This window comes from Lepidothrix coronata, unplaced genomic scaffold (genome assembly GCF_001604755.1).
Source record: "Lepidothrix coronata isolate B3197 unplaced genomic scaffold, Lepidothrix_coronata-1.0 Scaffold43, whole genome shotgun sequence".
Classification (NCBI taxonomy): domain Eukaryota; kingdom Metazoa; phylum Chordata; class Aves; order Passeriformes; family Pipridae; genus Lepidothrix; species Lepidothrix coronata.
Genome location: NW_016690223.1, coordinates 2,254,423 through 2,262,119, shown reverse-complemented (window position 1 = coordinate 2,262,119; position 7,697 = coordinate 2,254,423).

Below are 7,697 nucleotides of genomic sequence, written 5' to 3'. Positions count from 1 at the left end.
ATTTCTTGCTTGAGCTACTGGGTTCTTATAATGTCTACAGTACTAAGCAGTCATGTGCACTGATTCAAATTATCCCAGTTAATATTTTTACTAATAATTTGATTGCTGTAACCAGACACAGCAAGAGCAGTTTAAACTGAGCTTAAAGCTGGAGTCACAGATGAAAGGTTTGATCATTCATTCTTACCTGAATTCCTGTCCTGCAGCTAAATAACTGCTTTGGGGTAACTAAATGAAAAAATTAAATTCTCAAGTAGAAATATAAAATGGAGTGGAACTGCAAAATTTCCCATTAAATGTATAAAGGACTCCTCATGGGAGAGTCTTAGCCAGAAAAATGGGCAGGCTGAAAAAATGTCTTGGGCTGCCAAGTCACGTAGCAGTCAGATACCAGAGGGAGCAGTCCAGGAGCCAGGCAACACTGGAGTCATCTTCCCACTTCTCTGGGTGTTGAGGGTCACCTGGAAGCAGGACTGCTTTTTTGGGGTATGTGGGGGAGTTCTAGGGACCTGAAACACCAGTGGGGTTGCCAGGGGATGTAAAAGCTGGGCTGGCCAGAAATGAACTATGGTCTTGGCAGAGGGCAAGAAAGGAGAGAGCACCTGTCCAGTCAGACCTTCTCAAAACAAGGGCATCATAAGCATTTCCACCCCAGCTTGATGCAGAAAACTTCAGCTGATCCCTGCACAGTTTCAGTAGTATTAACATACTTTCCAAACTTCTATGGTGTAGGCTTGCACAACCTGCAGCTGGAAAAATACTGAGAGACAAAATGATTGGAACAGTCAACAAAGTGTATAAAAATAAATGCTATAGCAAAGTAGATAAACAAGACCATTCCAATCACATTTAAATCAGTTACAAATCTTTTTATTTTTGTTTTTGTGTTGTTTTTGTTTGTTTGTTTGTTTTAAAATAATGCCACTGCAGGAATCCCTAAGTACCACAGAATTTGCCATGGTGCATTGCAGAAGCCGGGTGGGGCTAGCCCAGGTTTGATGCTGGTTATAAAATATAATTAGTTAAAAAAAAAAGTCCAGTATCAGCAGTCTGATATTCAAGAGAAGCTCTAAAAGAACAAATCTCTGGAACAAAATAAAAAGACACTACAGATTTGGTTTCAGGTGTGCACAAGGCTGTAAATTACAGTTCATTGGTTCTAAAACAGTGACTGCAGCAGAGACACTTGGACAGACAGAGTCCTTGCCGCACAGTAGTTACAGGATACACTTTGGAAATAGTGAAATAGTATGTGAACCCTGTAGCAAACCATCATTTGTGATTGCCTTAAAACAGCTCTCAGAAGGGCCGGCAGAGTTGACACACCCGGCTTGTGTGGAAGGGCTGCAGAGAGATCCCAGTTTTCTGGGATTTGGGGGTTTGTCCCATACGTAATCTTGCATGTGAATAACACCCAGGTCACCCACCTAAGGCTACAAATGACTCTGTCCCTAAGTGCCAGTAGGTGTTCCAACTCCACCTCTTGCCTTCTCTTGTGAAAAATCTTCACCAAAACTGTGATCTCACTAATACTCACTCTTGAGGCTTGCAAACTAGATTATGGCTTTGAAATACCAGGCTTCTTGGTATCTCTCTCAAATCCTGCACCATCTCTGCTGTTGTCTCACATCCCTGAAGAGATTAACAGCATTTTCAAGGTTTCAAATATAGATATGTCTTTCCAGAACTGTCTGCTTTGCCTAGCATGAGCAATGCTGTTTTCATTTAAATAGCTCTACCCACATCACTCTGTTTTTAAAGCTATGACAATTGTTGTCATACCACAACCATCTAATGGCAGGAGCTGTAGTTCTGGGACTAATAGCTGTCATCTGCTGCAACCCAACTGAAAATTTTGATAAGGTCCCCTCACTTACAGCAGCAAAGTCTCTGGCACACAAAAATTGTATGTCTCAGATCCAGTGTAGGATCCTATTTATATTCAACTATATTCAGTATAGAAAATAGAATTTAAAAACAAAATAAACTACACCAAACCATCATGGAATCCTGCCCAAGCTGAAGCCAGTAACAATTCTGCATTCTATTTTCCTGGACTGGGGTTTCGCACTGAGGATTTTACTGCCTACTTTCACCTCTAAAATTCTCCGCTAATGTTTCACGTTTTATAATAGCTTTTTATTAATTTTTCAAATATTACCTTCTGTTTCATGAGCCTTCAACAACAATTTTTGGAGGAGGAGGAGGGTTTGCATCACCCACCAATGCAGAGTGAATAGGAATCTCATACAACTTTCAGTAGAGTATCAGCTCCAAGAGTTTGCAATAATTTTGCAATGGAGTCACTCTAGCCTGCAATTTGGTCCTCTGCTTTCCCATCTTCTGCATTTACACTACTGTTGGCTGCTGGAGGTTAAAAAAAATCCACAAAAACCCAGGAAAAAAGCTGTCTATATGCAAACTACTGCCAATTCCACGAACAGATCTTTTTCTTCTTTAATGTGTTATGTATAGTTTTCTCAGGTGCTAATTAAAACAGCAGCATGAGCTTCCAGTAAGTTTTATGGGAATTTTTTTAAAAAAAATGAGGGTGTCTTTTTTCATCAATCCTGCTGTTACCATGCAGTGTTAGCAGGAAGGTTTTTTCCTTACCTCATTACAAGAGAAATATTACACAAGATATTTTGCAGTTTAAGTTCTTATCAGAAGGCAAAACTGAATATCAAAATTTCTTCACAACTAAGCACCCCATGTACCATGATTACAAGCTATATTACTGTTTCCCATACTCTGGTATCTAAGCTTGGCCTTATCCAACTTCCCCATCAATCACTTCACACTACTCTTTGGTATCATGTCATCATATTTCCATAATCATTAATCATGTTACCAAATAAATCCTTGGGCAATTATTTAAGCTGCTCTCTTAACAGCTGTCCACTTCGCATATTGCCACCTTGGCTGCTCATTTACCAGCATGCCTTTGATCTGGGAACTGTTCAATCAGATCAATAACATGTAAGGAAAATGCAAATTGTTCGAAACAAGAGAAATTCTTTCATGTGGAATATTCACATTTGAAACAAGCCTTTCAACTCAGCAGCTGAAGCTTTCCTTTATAGTGATAAAGTTCTTTATAACAATTTAACAAATTACAGCTAGGTAATGGCAAAGCATATTGCATTTAGCAGCAGAGCAAGTGGTGGTGTGAGGAGGAGCTGGAAGCTCCCAGTCACACATGCACTGGAAAGCCCCCCTCCTTCCCAGTAACCCAGGAGATGAGATGACAGACTTTTCCCTGTGGGAGACAGATAAAGTGAGACACAAAAGGCCAATTGCATGTTCAGGTCTGTGGGAAACTGCCTTGTTTATCCCTGTGCCTTTCCACTGGTCTCAGACCTGACTTCCCCATCCCTTTGTGGGTTCTGGTCCACCTTGCATACTTTTTCCCATCATCTGTCCTGCTCCTTTTCCCACCCTTTCCAGCTCTCTTGTGCATTGCTATCACAGGATTTCTGACTTTAGGGGATCATTTTGGTTGGTCTGGTTTTGATGATAGGTTTTCTCATGTGTGAGAGAATCTCTTTGGCTTCAGGCAGATGTACAGCTCCTGTCTCTCTGTCAAGAAGATTCACGAGAAAGAGGCAAGATTACTAAATACAGTTTACTATCTGCAATGACTAAATGCCAAATGCAGATATAAATTGTAGTGCTCTTGGAAAGCTGATTAATTAAAAAACCCTAACACCACTGACAAATGCTCACGTTTCAAATGTTTCTTTATCAGCATCATCTTACTCTTCGTAGACTGAGGGCAGGTTATCATCAAGTATTTTTCAGCCTCCTCTAGTGAAGCTTTCTTAAGCATTTTCATATTTTGAAACAAATCTTTTTCTGCAGCCCTGTTTTCTAATGGTATCAACCCTCTTAGTCACAATTGGTGGTGTATACATTTCCCCTCTAAAGAAGACAAAATTGGAGGGAAAAAAAGTAATATACATCTTTAGGAATTATTATATTCCATGCTTTGTTTTCTGAAGTGAGGGCTGTGAGATAAATGGTGCCACGTGGCTCTGTAGTTCATCATTTTACCACAAACCTGCACTGCTAACATTTGCACTGCAATCCCACCCCCAGGCCCCAGTGGGGCAGCCCCCCTGTGCTAAATGCTGTACATATACACTGAGTGACAGGCCATTCTTCAAAGGCCTTATGAGCTAGAGACAAGAGATTCCTACTGATCAAAAACGTCCGCTTTCTTCAAACAGATGAACAGCACATTTTGTTTCCATGACACTTGTAGCCACAGATTGGCTGGGGGAGCAGGAGGAGGACAGTTTTGGTCATGCCATAAGTAGAGGGTGAATAAAGAAGTCTGCCTTCACGAGACACAGAAAGGATGCAGTGGAGAACACTGGAAGAATCTGGAAATATCCAAAAGCAGTTTTCCTATGGTACAGGGAATGGAGTACAGACTTCTGTAACACAGCAGTATGGCTTTACTGGCCTTCATTTAGGATACCTTATTTGCCTCTTGCCTGTCTTTACCACTTTATCAATAGTTTAATTCCCAAGTTCCTGCTAGTAAATACATGATATGTGTATAGGATTGAATACACAACATATGAGCAGGTGTTTGAGTACAACTCAATCTTTTAAAATAAATAGTTATTAGGATATGATAATTTATGCAACAATTATGAAAAATATGTATGCATAACATCAGTTAACATAAACATACCTAAACTCAACTTCAACACTTTATTCGGAAAGGCTGGTCAAATCTGATGCAATTTGGTATTTCCTCCTCACAAGGTACATCATAATGGTTCTTGTTTCGTTTAATTTATATCCAGTTGAAATCCAGTCCACCTTCCTTTCACAGCAATGTGAACACTGTCATTCTGTCAAAAATGGGTAATACAACCTGCAAACAGAATGTTACAGAATGGTTAAGTAAGTGACAGAGACAAGTAGGTGAGCTGAAAATTGAGTAGTGTAACTAGACAGTCCTTTGGGGGTTATACTTCAGATATTCTGTTACTTACACCTTGAAGCATAACTCTGTGCTGAGAAAACCATCCTTATTCCAGGGCTTTTGCTCTTAAGACATGCACAAGAAATCTGAAGGCATAAGAAGATGCACAGATTACAACAGCAGGTCATGTCAAGAGCCGGAATAATAAAGGGTATAGTTCCTTTGGCTTTGGCAGCTTCCATGAAGCTTCCAAGTTCATGTGAGCAGTGAGAATTTCTACCACTAAGAAACATTGCATGTTTCTGAACAGTGCTGGGTATGGCCAAGTTATGAGATCTAATAACAAATGATAATGTGTAATTTTGGAGAAAGAAGCTGGCTGACCATGACTGGGGAGCCATTTAGGTGTTTAAACATGTCTGGTGCCACTTTAAAATCCTTCAGGATTTCACAAGATAATGATTAGTATGATTCAGATGATCTACCTCCTTTTGGAAACGTTGCAAAGGGAGGACTGGTGATACCTCTTAGCCCATCTAACTACAACAGCACTCAGCAGATGCTACTGGGAACCCAAACCCCACTGCTGACCTCTCATGCAGAAGAAAGGAAAATGTTCCTGAGAGTTCAGAAGCAGCAGCTCAGAAAACGCATGCAAACATGAGTGGTGGAAGGGAATATTGAAGTTGAAAAAATTGAGATTGGGAGTAGGAGGAAATAGGAGAGGTGGTTTGGAGGAGGAAGGAATGGCATGAGGCAGATGTTCCTTTTGTGGTATGTGTAATATTACCACTACAAAATCTGCTCCAGAGAGGAACACAGCCTGGCATGGGCAGGGAGCTGCTGTTGTTGCTGCTGATAGCAGGGGCTAGCAAATCAAGTGTGGTAAGGGGCACAGTACAAGGAAATGAAGCAGCAGCAGGGAATGAGATATGAGATGGAGAATGAGAAATAAGAGGTTTAAGTCCATCCCATTTTGTACAGATTGCAGTGGGAGCATGGTGTTTTCTGTTGATAGGAACCAGTACTCAACAATCTGGCCTGATGGACACCAGCCCATGTTCCTGAGGAAAAAAACTCAGGCTGCCCTTCCCCCCCTGTTCCTACGGTTCCTATTCATTTGTATCCATTCTTTTCATCACTTTCCAGGCAGGTCATGGCAAAATGAAGGCGGCTGACACTTTTAAAAATAGCTTTTAAACTGAGATCTCCTCTTTAATTTTGTTGGTTTTAAGGATTGGGACTTACATATTGATTTAGACAGAGATGCTCCAATACCATACTACAAGACCTCAGTGATTTGTACAGATGGCTTAAAGATGCACAGAGAAGGAAGGCAAACAAACGTGCTAATGACAGCAAGCATAAAGCTTCACAAAATATTACCTGAGACTTGTACATTAATTCCAACTGTATCATCACTAAGATGATAAAAAGCTACTGCAATATCCAAAATGTCTTAAAAAATTTTTGACTTTGTTTTTCTTAAAATTAGTGAATCCTTTGTACTGCTGTGACAGCTGTCTATGAGCTAGGAATTTTAAGTCAGTCTGATCAGGGTGATAATTAACAACTTTACCAGAGTATGTCAGAGATGAAATGCGAGTGAAATCCTGATCCTAGTGCAACCAATATTCTCAGGGAATTAAGGGGTCAGCTCTTCACTCTCTAAGTTTTGTATCATCTGGATAAATAATTTTTAATATGATTGCATAAATCCTGCAACTGCACTGGTCTCTTGGCAAAAAGTATTTCTTTATATTAATAGCATGTTCAAGAGTATGCCAAGAGTAAGTGTTCCAAAGGACACATACAATTGTTTTGCAGTAGAAAAGCTGTTATAATATCACATTTTCTATTAAGCAATTGCAAAATATTGCACCCCCTTTCTGTTTTTTGTTTGTTTCTTTTGCAAGTTGTTTGTTTTCCAAAACTTATTTGAAACCAATCCCAGGACTTTAACAATACACAGTTAATTGCTGTGACTGAATCTTTTTAACCTGGTGAGAAGCTTCCAAAGAGCTGGTCTCTACCAGTGATCCCAGTAGTATGGGCATCGCTGTTGGTGCTCTACCCTCTGGGATGATACAGGATAGCATTTGTAGTGCAGATTTTTCCCCATGGATCATCCTTTGAAGTTATTCTGAGGTGTAGTTCACCCGGATGCTCCGTTCCCACTTGTCATTCTTAGTTGCTTGTAATGAAGTTCATTTCTTAAAAAATGTCTTGCACTGCGGGATGTTAATGTCTCTTCTTCTGCTGTTGCTGGTTCTAAGCAATAAGAATAAGCAAAGGCTGCTACCCAAAACAAGAGTAAAAGTAGCAGGAAAGGGAAAGGGGAGCAGCTATTAGAAATTAGCCAGAATAAATCTTTCTGGAAATGTCCTACTCTCCACTCCCACCAGAAAAAAACTAAGATGGGCAGCAAAACACTCTTAGGGCTCAAATGCAAGCAGACAGATAAGGTGCAGTGTAATGCAGACAAACTGACAAGACATAAAACTGTTTTAGAAAGAACTTCCAAAAGTCTACCAACAGGGAAAGGTCACTTGTTAGGTTTGATTAGAACAAGGCAAGAGTAAACACTGTGCATTCCTCTGGCTTCCTGAGACAGAAGGGGTTTTCCGCAGGCCACCAAATCCTCTTTCAGGAAACATGGGCAAAATATTTCAGAAGTCCTGTCTAAGCACACAGAGTTAAGGGTGTAGAAAGTAATACCATAATATATTGAGTCAAAGGTGGGTCATAACAGGGAAGT